Source organism: Nestor notabilis, unplaced genomic scaffold (assembly GCF_000696875.1).
Source record: "Nestor notabilis isolate BGI_N333 unplaced genomic scaffold, ASM69687v1 scaffold4209, whole genome shotgun sequence".
Taxonomy (NCBI): domain Eukaryota; kingdom Metazoa; phylum Chordata; class Aves; order Psittaciformes; family Psittacidae; genus Nestor; species Nestor notabilis.
This window is the reverse complement of record NW_009943161.1, coordinates 376,315-391,907: the sequence shown is the minus strand read 5'-3', so window position 1 is coordinate 391,907 and position 15,593 is coordinate 376,315.

The following is a 15,593-nucleotide window of genomic DNA, read 5'->3' as shown; positions in this document are numbered from 1 at the left end:
GGGAAAGAAGCATTTTCCATGTTAGCAATGTTAATGAATAAAATATATGACATTCCTGGATTGCTTGCTATTATTATTTGCCTTTTGCAATTTAACTAGCAAGCAGAATTATTTCTTACTGAATTTTTGTGTTTGCAGCGAAGGTTCCTGGGCTATCCAATAGCTGTTTGGAGACCAATCATGAAAGAGCTAGAATATTGCTCCAGCTTGCAATGGGCAAGTGTCTGTACTAACAATGCTTTAACAGTAATACAATCAGCTTGACTGGTTTGTGCAATATTGTTTTTACTGGAGCTATCTGTTGGTCATGGGTGTAAGACAATGGATTGTTCTGCTTTAGCAAATAGTATGAGCCATAGGACAAAACAGTTGCTGCCGAGGATTCTATGTTCATGCTGTATATATGTCAATGGGGTATCCCTTAGGTAGCTCTGTCATGGCCTCAGAGACTGAATACTCATTAGTTGTCAAAGCATTTAAATGCTTGTGGAGCATATTTTCAAGGTAAGTGCCATCCGAAAGGAATTTGGTTAAACCCAAAAGAAATCCAGCAAGATCACTCCACAATGTAAGCTGGAACACAGGAAGTGGGAACAATCTGGAGATGCTCTTCAAAAGCACAATGCTGATGCAAAGTAAAACATGAATGCAGGTGGATCAGATGTCCGTAAGGAGAATTCTTTCACCAGGTACTTAAAGAGGAAAGTCTACTTATCTCTGCCTTAAAAGTATTCAGCTGCATTGATTGGTGAGCAGGGAAGTAGAGCAGGCTGACTGCACATCTCTAATTACTAAGAGTTCTTCGTTTTGATGCTTACTATTGCTTGTGTTTTCTTCCTTGTATGGACAAGGGGATGCTCCCAAAATCAGGGTGGTCAATTAAATATGCTGCAGTTACAGTAAATGCAAACAGGTTCTTTGTTTAATTATTGCCAGCACAAATTATATAGTACAACCACTATTGGAAACAATAGGAGGTAATGGTTCTTTACAACAATTGTCCTAATGAAGGATGATGAGTTTCATTTGGGTACTGGAACTTGGTGTGGGCACTGGGGTCTCTGCCAGCACATCCTATTACAGGATCAGGACCCTCAACAATAAATGGTTCACATTCTTGGAACTAATGTCTATAATGGGAATAACAGAAGTGGAGATAATAATAATATATTACCTCAACCACAGGAGTGCACTGAAGGATTAATTGAATAATGGACCAAATTCATCTCTGATGCAACTGTGCTGATCTGACCAGCACAATTCTGCTTTCATGTTAATAAAACGCATGAAAAAATAATCTTTATAATTCTTACTTTGCTATTATTATTATTAATGATTGTCTTACAAAACCAGAATGCAATTTGGAAGTCTGGTTTGCTTCAGATAAAAGTTTGAAGTCTTAGCTGGAAGCTTCCCCAAACTTTTGTCAAAAATGCTGATTAGCAACCTTAAGGGAATGAGCTTCCTTGCAAGATTTCAACACTGCTGCTTAGTTCTGGGCAAGGTAGAAGCAGTGTAAGAACAAGACTTTCCTAAGGATTTTTTCTGTATCTGGTTTCAGCTAAAATGTAATACAGGAAACTTAACAAAAGTATATTTTCTACAGCAATCATGTAAATGTCTTCTAAGTATATACTATCATCTTTAGTCTTATTGAATTGTGGCTGAATGCATGCATTTCTTATTTCTCTTTGATTGCTCACAGAAACACATTACTCTGTTTGTACCTAATACAAAGAGAAACTGTCTTCAGGAATAAGCTGGTTGAGTAATGGTGGATCTGCCACCTCTTTAACTTGTGCCAATGTCAGGAATAACTGGCTGACATTTGACTTTTCTAGGGATATGGAAAGACAGGCAAATTTTGGATCCACAAAGTTGTATTTTGGACCTGTGGAGCAGTTTTAGGTTTGCTTGCTATTTTCTTATTGTTGTTTCACTGCTTTCCTGTAAACTCCTGCAGAATTGCTGCTTTTCATGTTAAGTTGTCATTGTTTAAGACCTACTGGAACACTTTCAAATGCCTGGGCCTAAGGTGTTAATACACTGCAATCTGCCCATTGGCAGAAAGAGGAGAATGAAAACGCAAGCAGAAATTACAGGGTCTTGTTGAAAGGAATGGATGATGACTGCTGAGGGCCACAGAAAGTTTCACTTGGAAGACTTTTGCAGCAGGGGCTGATAGGGGCTAGAAAAGTGAATGTTGCTGGCACTGACTCTTTATGGTTTACTGTAACACAGGTGAAAGTGCTGAGCAAATTTATATATAATCTGTTGCTTAAATGTTTTCTGAAACGAGAACAAAACCTTATTTCCTCCAGAGCTCCAGTACCTATTACTGGCTTTTGCTTAAATTGGATGGGCAAAAGAAAGCACGGCCAGTGCGTGTTCTGTGAAGGTGGTGAATCAGGGAAGCAGCTGCACAATGTGAATGTCTGACAGTGAGGACAGGTATGCTCTGGAGGTGACAAATTAAAGCGTTTTAATCCAATTTATCCAGAAACCATCTGCTAAACCCAGGTTGGCAAGGTCACATCTGTTTGCATTGTCTCCATTTATGCCTGACCTAGAGCTGACCCTCAAGTTTATAGGAGAAATGAGAGGAGAGGAGGAGCTGGGGCTTGGGAGAGGGGAACAGTTCTATGACTGGAAACAGCGAGCACTGAGTGAAGGGAAGGTAAATTCTCTGTTTCTGCAGCTATGTCCATTCATTAAAGATCTGTAATGGAAACTTTATCAGCTGTCGGTTCAGAACAACTTCAGTAAATAATCCTGAAGTCTCCATGGGATGTTCAAGGGAAACAAACAGTAATAACTACACTTTCTTTCCAAGTTGTCCCCATTACAAGGCAGGGGTGGGAAGATGTTTGTTGGGCAGTGAGCACAAGAATTTAAATGCAAGGTCACTAAGAAATAGTGTGAAAATGGCAGTGGCATGCTGGGAACACTGTCTGCAGAGACTACTCCATGTCAAACCCAGGTCTTGCATAGCCCTACACACCTTAGTAACAATCATGCTTCCCAGCTTCCTGTATTTTAATGTAGGAATGTCTAAATTCTGGCATTATTAGCAATACCTTTCTCAACAAGAGTTGGGCTTAAACTTGGCATGCAAATATGTGTGTTAGAGCAAATTTCCCTGACCACTGGGGATTTCCAGTGCCTTTCTGCACTCTTGCTGCTGGAAACAGTGACATTCCTCAAACCATAGTATTATGGGCTGCTAGTCCTGCTGCATGGGCAAAAGTCTTCAGCAATCAGGAAATTGGAAGGAACTGCTGGATTATTAAGAGAAGATTGCTATGAGCTAAATACAGGAAGGGAACCTCAACATGAATAAGCTGCAAGGTGGGATCCCCTGAGCATCCAGGTTTTAACTTTGGAGGCATTGTTGAAACTAGTTCATATGAGCCTTGGTTAAATGGGCTCAGGTGAAGCCATTTTCCATGAGTTCTATCCCTAGCAACAAAGCTGGGATTGTGATATGAGAGTGTAAATATGCTGGCACTCTCGCACCTTTGTTGCCCAGGCCATGAACCCAAGGTCATGGTGGGACCTACTGTTGATTCAAGTGGCTCACTAATGTAGTAACAGCCCCTGTTTGTTTGAGTAGGAATGCTTGAAATGCAAGCTCAGCAACATGTTTTGCCCAGTCCTTTGTGTTCTTTTTTACTCACAGTCTCTGACTCCCTCTAAACACCAGTTTCATGAGCTATGCCCATCTGCTGTGCCTCTTCAAGCTGAGGAGAGATGACTTCATAAAGCAGCTCCCTCACCCTTATAACCTAGGGATTCCTGCTTGAGCATTGCTGCTAGTGACTGTAGGAGGTGGTGGTGCCTGGAGGAAGGAGACATCTCAGCCTTATTAGAGCCTCATGAATTTTAGAGCAGGCCTTCACATGGAGAAACCTCTTACAGATGCAAATTCGGGAACATCAGTGTAAGTAATTTACCTGTTACTAGACAGCCTGAAAGTCAAAGGATCTCAATGTATTTCAGCCCTGAGCGTGCTACAGTAATTTACTCTGGGCCCTTCCACCCTGCCCTTGACATGAGCAGAATGGCTGTGCATGTGTCTTCCATATGTGAGACTGCTCTGTATAATGCTTAAATAGGAACAAGCAGAAAAGATATGTATGTGCCAACACCACATTAGCATGATTTAGGCTGTTATGCATGATCCATAAGCCCTTGAGCATGTTATCCTCATTTAAAGTTTCTGCTTGCCTTTCACAAGGACTTCTCTAGAACATGAGCTCCTAAGGTAGAGTTTTGTCAATTTGCACAGTGTGTATTTACAGCAAATGAAGTATTAACAGTTTCTCTAAATACTTTGCTGCTCAATTTAGTGCTTAAGGTCAGTCTACCAAGGCACTTCCTCTGTGCCTGCATGTATACATATACATTTAACAAGCTGACTTGCAGAATTCCTGGTTATTCCAGGCTCAGGAGGTTAAGAAGCCGCCCTGAAAGACCAAATTCGTCCTAGATGTCCTTGATTGCTGTATTTGACTCAAAAGCTGTTGCTCGTTGGCTTTGCACAAGGCTGAAAGCAGGCTGTGTTGTGCTGTGTCATTGCCCTGGACAGAAGTGAGGTGAATCCCAGTGCCTGCTTGTTGCTGGCAGGGCTGTGCTGACAGCAGGGTCTTGCATAGTGATCATCCCAGTCTCAGAGCTGGAGAAGACAGAAACTTTAGACATGGAGATACTGCTTCTATGTATATGGTGTATAGTGAAGGCATGTTGGAAAGAACCTGCATTGTTGCAGATTAAAGGTGAAGCTCCTGAGTGTGTTTTTCTGGAGGTGAAACTCTGGAAGAGGAGAGCATCACCAGCAGAGAGTAGCAGAAATTTTCTTGCATTATTACTTTGGCTTTCCAGCAGGTCCTAGCAGGAATATTGCCATCTATGTCTAAACATTACATTCCCAGCTTATTCTCTTTCATTCTCCTGCCAATTTAAGCGGGTGAATTATAAGTAGAGCACTTTACTGCGGTGGAAATGTGGTCTTATTCCTATGTATGCTGCACGCTTCCACTGTGACCTCTGTCAAATCACCGAGTTTCTCTAGATTCCTTATTTAGGCTGCTAAGTTTTTTCCACTTACGGAGTTTCTGTTTAATGTGAACATGCCTCAGTCTTAATTTTAAGGGGAACTCATGTCAAAGAGGGCCTTCAGGCACAACTGTTACATACATCAATAATAGATACGTATTTTTACAAGCAATCTGGTTATTCAAGGTTTATTACATGCCAACAACGTATCAATGACTATAACTGTTTATAAGGCAGTGAAAAGCTTCAGGATATTTTGGATTTGGCATTGAGCCCTGGTTTGCCTCCTACCAAAAAAAAAAAAGGGGGAAAGGAAAAATAGGAAGGAGAGCAGCCTGAGCACGATGAGCCAGACGATTCTGTTTTATTCACTGACTGAGCATCAGAAGATGGTGGTGTTGCTGGAAAGCTGTTGCTACCTCTATGCTAGCAATTGTTTATGGTGTATAGCAGTGTTATTAATTCATTGTTGCATTCATAAGGGTTTAACAACACAGCAGTGCCAGTGTAGGATGCTATAAAAGATCTCCAGGGCCCTGTGAAAGAACAGGGGTAGGCAGCAGTGTTAGTGTTGTTAGGAAGGATAAAACAATTGTTCTTCCTTGGGTGTCCCCAGAGGGCTCCAGCAGGGACGCAGCCAGCCAGTAACAAATTCTAAACAGGCTTCTTTAAGCACTCAATGTATTCATAAGTCCACACACACTAATGCAGTTAGAAAGTCTCATATGATCAATGCAATGTGTGTGCAGATGGTGACAGTAAACATACAGGAGAGTTGTGGAAAAAGCTTAAATAAATGTTATCAATGTGATTCCAGTGGTGATAATGGGAAATGAGACAAAAAATGATTGCAAAGAAGCAGTGATGTGAAATCATTTGTGGAGGGGAGTGATTACAATGGAAATAGCACTAATTTAGAGAACTAATTATCAAATAGGTTTCACACCAGCCAAAAAGCAACCTGGAAACCATTAGCAACACACCCTGTGGTTTTGCTCAAGTAAGGGGATTAATGGCACTAGCTCCATAATGGCAACAGAGGTAATGAATCTCCAGTCCTTAAACAGTAATGATCTCCATGACAGATACTTTAGAGAACCACATTGTCAACCCTCCTATGACCATCTTCTGCTCCATTTCTAAAATCACATTGGAGGAAAAATTGAGGTCTCCTTTGCAGCTCCATATGTAGCTTTTCCCTGTCTGTGGCCAAATGAGGAAATGGTTTATAGATCTTTATGATGGATCCAAGACCTCTTGTCATGGGAGTGAGGTAATGCTGCTTAAGAGTTCTTGCAGTTATGAGTGAAGTGATGTTTTGGAGCACAGAAAAAACCTTTCCTGATAGGGGCTGGGCACAAATGTCCTGTCCCTGGGGGAGAATATTTAATTGATTCCAGGGTTTCCCCTTCTCACAATATTATAGAAGACAATAGAATAACCTGGTTTTAGCTTGTATGTGGTTTGCAAGGCACTGGGTGATCACAGAGTTAAAAGGGAGATGTCCATAGAGGTTCTACCTCTCCAGCTCTGGCCACAGTGAAGAAGCAGGCGCTGCTGTGCTCTGGTCATCCCTCCCCATGGGTTGCAATGAGCCTTCTGGGCTGTACATCTCACACTTTCACCAGCGCTAAATTCACTTAAAACTTTGCTAAATATGCCATATGTGGGTGCCATTCATGATAAACAGAGTCTCTGATTTGATCTGCTTTGAATTACATTTGCTTACGATTACCTGAACAGACCTTGTTTATGTTGGCTTCCTCAGTCTGTTATTGGCAGACGCCTCTGAATATATGAGTTTCCCTTCCAGTTTAATCTGTGTTTAAATTTTACAAATAAACTTTTCAGAGATCTGGTTACTTACTGTTCTTGTTCCTGCTATCAAAGTGTGTTGTTTTCATTCTTTAATGTATTCCTACGCCTTTGATATCTACTTTCTGTAGTCTTTAAACCAACCTTTTAAACCCAAGCTGACTTGTGTGGTTGGAAACAGACTCATGGGAGCAAAATAGTGTCAATGAATAGCTTAATCCACAATGAACCTTCCTGTCACATTTTTGGGTGATCTAGAGGAAAACATTCTGGTTGAAAAAGGCTGTGTTGTTTGCAGCTATAATAGTCTAAGCCTCTAGATAAGACATTTATTACACAAACTGATACAGCTGAAGAACAGAGGCACGAGTGTCAGACTGGAGAGCTAAGTATAATTTGAGAAATCATCAGAGTTGTTTTTGTTAGAGAGATGAGTAATACCATCTCTGTGGGAAAATGCAGTTGTCTGAGTAGACAGTATTAGTTGAAGAAGAGAAAGGTGAAGTGGCAATTATCTCCTAGGAGAATGGCACAAAGAGAGATATGCTCAGCTTAGGCAGCCTGGGAAAGGGAGGCACAAAACCAGTATGACAACAGGTATTTTCGGGTGCTGGAGGCTGTCTTCAAGGAAAAAATCACCAAAAAAAAGCTAAAACCCATGCCAAGAAAGAGGTGCTAAACAGCGCTTTTACCTAAAGAGGGTGCTCTACTGTTGAAGGAGATTGCATTTTTAAAGAGACATCTAAATGGTGTGAAAAGAATAGTTTGGATTGAAGAAAACCTCCTGTGCCTGTCATGTACTCTACTACTCTAACCCATGTGGAAATTCATTGAGCAATTGAAAGTGGAAAGAGACCTTGTCTTGCTTTAAAAAAGCTATTCTTCTTGATCCCAAAATTAAATCAGTCAGGAAAAGGCTAGAAAACTGTCTTATACACCCACAGACTGTCCTCAGCTCAGCAGTGCTACTTAATGACATATTAAGCACTTCAAGCTCTATTACCCTGTGTGGAAGAACAGCTCTGTGCCTCAAATCTCAGTTTAGGACATGAGAACTAGATTTAAGTCCTCCTCTTTCCAGGCTTCCTGTCTGGCTTTTGGATGGGATTTGTTCTTCTCTCCATTTAGCTGTCAGGTCTGAGCTCTGAGGTGGGTGGGATGAATCTCTCTCTGGAGAGCCTGATCTCTGGCTGTTGACAACAGGAGGAGCCTGCAGGAAAAAGATCAGCCTGTTTTTTGAGCTGTGATTTGGCTGGATGGATTGGAGCAACCCCAGCCTTCAATTGCCTGAACTTATTTATTTATCTTTCTTCATTCCTTTTTGTTCCTTAGGAAGTGCAATACAGAACTTCCTTATGGTAAAGAAATAAATGCATTGACGTTTGCAGTGTAGCAAGGTGCTATCTTAAGCTGTGCACCATATGTAACTTAGGAAGATGGATTTTTGTTTGCGGTGTGAGTGTTTTGGAATGATTTCTCTTTCCAATGCAATATCTTAAATCTCTTTTGCTGCTGTTGTTGCTAGTCACAAAGGCACAAAATCCTACACTGAAAAAGATGCAGAAGTCATCCCCTTTCCCCCCTTCTCTCTTAATTGTTATGTTCACACTTCAGATGAAGTGTCTGAGTGGAGGGTTTAATTTTGATTTAATAGGATAATTATTGCATGACAAATTAATGCCAAACAATTATTAAGTACATCTCTACTGAGGCTTCTGGAGTTTGCAATAGGATAGCTATCAGCTACCTGGTGGTTCAACTTTAAGAAGCCTGCTCAGAATAATCACAGCATTTATTTAGCATGCAACTTAAATACTGATTTAGGTGTAGTATTGCCAGAAAATTACTCAATTCTCCTGACACCTAGAAGCCAGTAGTGCCAAATTTCTAGGTGGGAGCTCTGGGGTGGCCCTAAGGGCAGGAGATGCAAGTTTTGCTTGTGTCACTGCTGCCTGAGCTACAGCTCTGGAAACAGTGATTAAAACCCCAGGCCTTCCTTTGTGCATGCCAGATCATCTGCAGTCAGCAGCATTACCTCAGGGTAAAATTGATTGCACAGACTGAGGCATCAGGTCCTGGATTGTTAATACGGTCTTTGACTAAGCATGCAATTAATTTGGGGTGCTGCAAGGTATTTTTTAAAGCAAAATGCTTGGAGCTATAAGAAATTAATGCTGAGGGTTAAGTTCTATCTGTTGCTTTTATTTAAACTACTTCTGAGCTTCCTGATAGAGCCAAAAATGTCCATGTGTGTCCTGGGTGTTGGAACCCTGGTGCCCTGCTCAGGCAGGTTGTTTCTCCTATAGTTACTGCAGGCAAATAGCAATAGTTTCCCCTCCCTTCTGCTGAGGATGAGAAGGCAAAGACTGCTGTCCCTTGCATGGGCACAGCCTATCTCCTGCCTGGCTGGAAGAGTAAATCCCTGTTCACATGAAATGAACCAAATAAGTCATTCTGGGAAGGTTGTAGCTGCTCTGAAGTACCCAAAGCAGGTGTTTATAGTGATCAAACACACATTATTGACGGTAATGTCTTATGAAACCACTGCCAGAGGAGATGGGGCTGGTGGAGACTGCAGAAATGGCAGGTATTCTCTCCTGGTCTTAGGCTAAAAATTCGTTGCATGTTTGATCTAAACTGCGACAAAACTCCAAAACATGCTGCAAAGCTCTTCTCTGCGGGTTGGATTTGGTAGGTTTTGCCTTTTCCCAAAGGGTTGGGACAGGGTGAATGACAGGAGGATAGTTTTGTTTGTGGATATGATGCTAATTTTGTGGCTGGAAAGCTTAGCTGGTTATCAGCAGTCTGGATAGCGAAGCTGGCTGCCAGCCTGTCATTACATTTTGATTAGTGTTTTTAAAGATAGTTCCAAAAGAAAAGTGCCCAGAGCTGCTATTTATTTATTTACAATGGGCTCACATTTGTAAAGGAATAAATAACATGCCTTCCTGTGAGCTGGGAAAGAGAGCTTATTGCAAGGCATCCAGGGTGGATACAAGTGCAAGACGTTTGGACCAAAATTACCTCTCCTGCTGCAAAGTAAGATGAATATATTGCTTTGTAAGTCTTTGTCTGCATGTGTATGTGTGTAAGAGGTTTGCAAGGAACCGAAACAAAAGGTTGCCATGAGGACTTGCCCCTTTGCAATGCTGCTGCCACTGGCTTTTGCTTCAGCTTCATTTAAAAATGGCAAGACAACATCTCTTTTTCCTTGTCATACAATGCAGCTTGTCCCATCTTGGGAGGCAGCCAGATTGTGCTATGACACTTGAGGCTGATCAGATATTTAGAATAAATACCCTGATAGGAGCTTGAAGTCTTGCTTTTGGGGTGAGGGTAGTGTTTGCCTTCCCCAGGACTGTTTGCAGTTCTCATAAGATGTGAACTAGATTTGAACTTGGCTCTTTGCAGATTAATCTATCCCCATAAAGATTCCTTTTCAGATCCCATTATTTATGAGAAGATTGTTTCTCCCCTCCTGCTTCCTCCCCACCCTTCTCCCAGGCTTCAAGTCTTATTGCTGTGCCATCTAGTTTAATTTAACCCACGGCAATTAATGTCCTTGACTGGCAGTGTTTAAACAGCAAACAATTTCATCCTGTAAATGGTAGTTTGCTGCCTGGAATACGAACAGATCTTGAACAATTACATCAGACTATATTTCTGCATGGCAGCTGTAAATACCTGCTATGTTTTGATGCTACATATAGTAAAAGCTACCTGTGACATACACATTATTCACATGGTCATCTGGAGAACCCGCTTTTGGTAGTTCCTTAGAGCCCGATGCTTGGTTTTGTCTTCCTATGCCTGGTACTGCTTCTTTGGCACAACTGGACTCCTAACCGTTTATTGGCAAGAAGGTGTGGGTCATGTCAAGATAAAACTAGAGCTGCTGGGAAGAACATGCATGACACGTACATCTGCACCATGTGGAAATTGCACATGGGCTACTATTTTCCTTGCTGCTTTGGTCCCTGCCCTGAGGTGGATGAGGAGGAAAAAGGTCAGTGTCAGCTTTCAGTCTCTGGTTTCTCAGCAGAGGTTGCCAGTCCAGGGGCAGAGAACATTGCTGGTGCTTAGGGTTGTCATTTTGAGTAACCTATCTCAAGTCGTGCTGGGTTGTGCTCATGCGTGTCACTTGAATCACAGTCGTACTCGTGCTGTAGCAACCTTCAGATAAAATCAGCCACAGCCTGGTTGGAATTAACATTTCCATTTAGCTTATTGCACCTGCAGCTCTTAAGCCCTTTCCCTCCAGGAACTTCTAGGAATGAATCTTTAAAAACTCACAGCACCTTGCTTTCAAATGCTAATCTTCCAGATAAAGCAAAGATGGGGACAAGGCTAGAAGACTGAAGCCGAAGCTGCTTCAGCAGGCTGAAGGGTCTGAGAGGTCCTTACAGAAGGTGCTGTTCAGGGGAGAACTGACAGAAGAACCAGTAGTGTTTTGTGGTATGTCTCAAAGCACAGGATGCAGATCCCAAGATGGTAACTGCAGTTGAGGAATATTAATTATCAGCCCCAAGCAAATGAGCCTATTAAGTATGGGGCTGTGTTTTCCTCTGAGAAAGCCCTTGAGAAATGCTGATGCCTTCAGAACCTTGATTTCAGGGAAAAGTCAAGGCTGAAGCTATCAGAGAGAGGTTGCCTGAAGTTCATGGGTAGGGGATTTTAGGACATGGAGTCTCCATTATCCAGATTAACAGTTAACATTTTCCTACATCAGATTAAAATATATAGGCTCATTTATTATTTATTATCTTACTTGTCTGATATTTCAACTGCTGCCACATCTGATAAGCACAGCTTAGCCTCCCAAGAGGCTTTTATCATAGAAGCAGATGATACTCATATTGCTGTAGATAGATAGGAAGGCAGATGAATAATCTTTCATAGCCAGTCTTTCAGGATGGTGAAACTGTGTCTGAAATCCCAGGGTAATCTCAACAGAAAAAGGTGCATTTTCTATCCTTTGATACCACTTTTTACTGCCACTCAAAACAAAGTAGATGTAAAAGGGTGTTTAATGTTTTACCACTCTTTAGCATAGTTTCAAACTAACCAATCATCTGAAATCAGAAAGCAGAGTTACTTTTTTCAAGAAACACACAGATGAAGTAAAGGTTCTGTTTTGATGCCGTACCATGTGTCTGTAACATGTTCAAAACACAAAGCCATGCTGCAGAATGAAACAAGAAAAATACCAATGTCTTACCAATGGAAGGTTGCTTTAAAAATATTTGCAGTACCTTTCCTGTAGCACATATGGCCAAACATATTTTTACATTTCATTATTCACCCCCTGTGTACGCACAGAAATCTACACTAAAAATGCCTGGAAAGCTATTTCATTTAGGGCATTGAATAGCCAGTAAGTTACAGGGTCCTTGTGTACTGCCTTTTCTTTTTTGGCAAATTGTCATATTGAAATTGGTAAGCCTTTTTTTTTAGATCAAAACACATTGCATTCCTAGAAGTAATTAAGAGTTTATTAATTTGAAGCATCCAGATTTCTACTGGGATGGTTACATGGCATTGTATGAGCCATCCAGGGGGGGTCCTGTGCTGGTGACCATTTCCTAATTAGCCTGGCTAAGGCTTTACTTCAGTGAGTACTCACAAGGAGAGAACTGGTGGTAAAACTCTCCAATGCACACAGTGCTATGAAAAGCAGGTAAAAAAACCCCATGCACGGCAGCAGAAATGGGGCTTTGGCAAATGAACCTCCAGTGTTTAGCCTCATTTTTATGTGGTTATGAATAATTAACACTGCAGAACAGTGACAACATTGCACAAGCCAGTCAACAGATTTCTCTTTTCCGAAAGGTCAGATGGAGTAAAAAATAAAAAGGAAGAAAAACAGCATTAAGGCAGCACTTCTGGGTTCTTACAAGCAGATTGATGAGGAAGGGGCTGGTTTTGCTTAGCGTTTCCAGCAGCTCTGCCTAAGTTGGGATGTATGCTTGAATTCCAGTGAAACCACTATGTTGTAACAGTGAAGCATCTTGCTTCAGGGTTTTCCCATGCAGGGACAGCGTTTGGGCCATGCTTGTTTCCCTTGGTGTAGGGTGAAGGGGCTGAACACCAGGGTTCTGCTGCTCCAGCTGTGCTGTGGTTCTTGCCATGCCCGCTCCTCAGTCTTTCACAGCACAGCTGGGCTCTGCAGAAATGCAGTGTACCTCCATGGCTGTGCCACAGCAGGAAGCCTTGGTTGTGCCAGTCCTAAAAGCTGCTGAACTTCAAAACCTGGCAGCATGTACCTCATCACAGTGCCAGAAGCTCAACAGCATAATGCCTCTCCACATCACTGAACACCATCATTCCCATCCTAATTATGACCTGGTCATTGTACAGAGCGGGGAATAAAGCACAGCCAGGCACAGTTCAGTTGTAATCCCTTAACCACTGCCCAGATGAGCTGTCCTTGTACTGTTCAGTGTTGCCAGATTACGGTAGGCAGGCAAGAGCTGGGGAAAATTATCAATCTCTCTGTGCCCTACAGAAAATACTGCATGTTTAAATCCCTCCATGGCATAACTCTGATCACTTCAGGATGGATCAGACCATCGGGTTTGGAATGGGGACAGAATAATCTTTTGATGTGCTCCTCTCCTGCTATAACCCACAGGCTTACATGCATGGGATGGCACAGGGAGGATGGCTGATGGTCATGCAGTCTCAGAGTGTGCTAGCACAGGGAAGATGCAGTATAGCACCAGGGCTTTCAGGGAAAGCACACTGGCTCTTCAGCACCTGAGACCTGGGTGTAATCAAGGGACAACTTAAATGGTGACCTCCATAGCAGTGCTAATGTGACAGGCTTTTACAGCCTCCTTGGAGTGAGTGAAAGGAAAAGTGGAGCAGGGTGTGATGTTTATACCCGAGAACATCACATCTTGTATTTGCTTTGTGAACATGTACATCTCTACCCTCCGGAAAGTACTTTCTCTCTTCCAAACTCCCTCAGCTCCTATGATAGTTGGCAAAATGGGTTAAGCCTCCTAAATGTCTCTGACAGTTAAAATACAAGACCATGAATAATTTATGCAACTCCACCCCAAATTAAGAGACAAATATCAGCCAGCGCAACCACTGAGTTCCTTGAAATACTACCTCAGCTTTGGGTGTTTAGTTTATTTTATTCAAGAAACACAGGAAAAGAAGAGGCATATGAGCAAGCATACCTGAAATCTCTTCTAATTGAAGCTGACATGAGCTGAAATAATCATGAATGTCAGCACCTGTGTTAGATACATTAGTACTGTGTATGCCTAAAGGTGTTCTGCACACCAAACTCCTGCTAAAGCGCTTTAGTCCATGCTCTGTACCAGAGGAATCAAAACCTCCGTTGTACCTTGCAAATTACTCCCTGGTGTCATCTTAAATATTAATCTGCTTCAGGTTATTAATTATATGGAAGGTAAGAAATCTATTTAGGCCATGCAGTGGAATGGGGACTCTTTTGTCATCTGTGACAGAGGTGGGATAATGCATCTTGGAGTGGTGTCAGCAGGCCTAAGGCGATTACCTCGTGCCATATCTCCTTTGCATCTTCCTGCCTGTAGCGAGAGCACTTTTGAAGGCGCTGTGTAGGTTGCCTGGGATGGAATAGCTAGGGACAGAAACAGGGCCAGAGTCAGCAGGGAAGGGCATATCTGCAGCAAGGTGAGCCTCCAACCCTTGTATGAGACTTCTTTCCCCTTCCCATTGCTGCAGTGGTTTACAAGCCACAGCCATGTCGGACATGGGATATGCTCACATCATATTCGACATGCGGCATCCATGGAACTCTTAAAGATTAAAAATGTAGCAAACCATAAATATTTGAGATCCCTTGGAGCTGGCATATGTACTGTCTTTAAGCAGATCTTTTTGATCTGGTATCTGGTTTTTTTCTGTAATAGCAACATGCCGCTTGCATGGTTCTTTTTCTTTATTTACTTTTTCCTTCTCCTTTCCCTTCTCTGGCAGCAGAAAGTTTCACATTGCTCTGGCACATCAGCAAACAGAGCATCCCAAATCCCGCTGCAAAGACAGGAGGTGATGCTGCAGCCTCTCCTGACATGCCTTTGCCAAGTCTGAATGTTGCTCAAGTGTGTGGTGATCTGATGGCATGAAGGGCTGCTAAGTAGTGGGTCACCATCTGCATTTGAACAGGGAACAGGTCTAAAATGAGGTGACTTCTTTTTGTTAAGTACTTGGGAGACAGAGGGCAGCATGTGTTATCTGCAGCACAAGATAAGGACCAGATTCTACCTTGCTGATCTGCTTTAAGCTCCTGGGCTGCTGGGCTAGTCTTATTCTAGATCCTACTGAAAGATGTGAGAATCTCTTCTCTTAAACAGCATCTAATCCAAAGGTTTCTGGTGGGGTTTGTGATGGGAGAGGCAGGGCTGAATTCTGCCATTCATTAGATTAATGGGACAAGCAGTACATCTTGCAGTGTTACTCAGAGCACTCTTTGAGCATAAGTCGTTCTTGAATAGTCTGGGAAGATTGGCAAACGTTTCACTGCAGGGTGGAGAGATGTTTACTTGAATTTTCTCTAACACTAAGAATGTGATCAGGCTACCTCCTATGTTCTGTGTATCTACTCTAATAAGCATTCTCCTGTCTGTCGAAGGGAAGAGCCAGAAACAGCACCAAAAGAAATTCCCACTTGCATCCGAATGAATATTGCCTAAGGGAAGGAAGAACATATTCCTTCCCTTGACTTACAA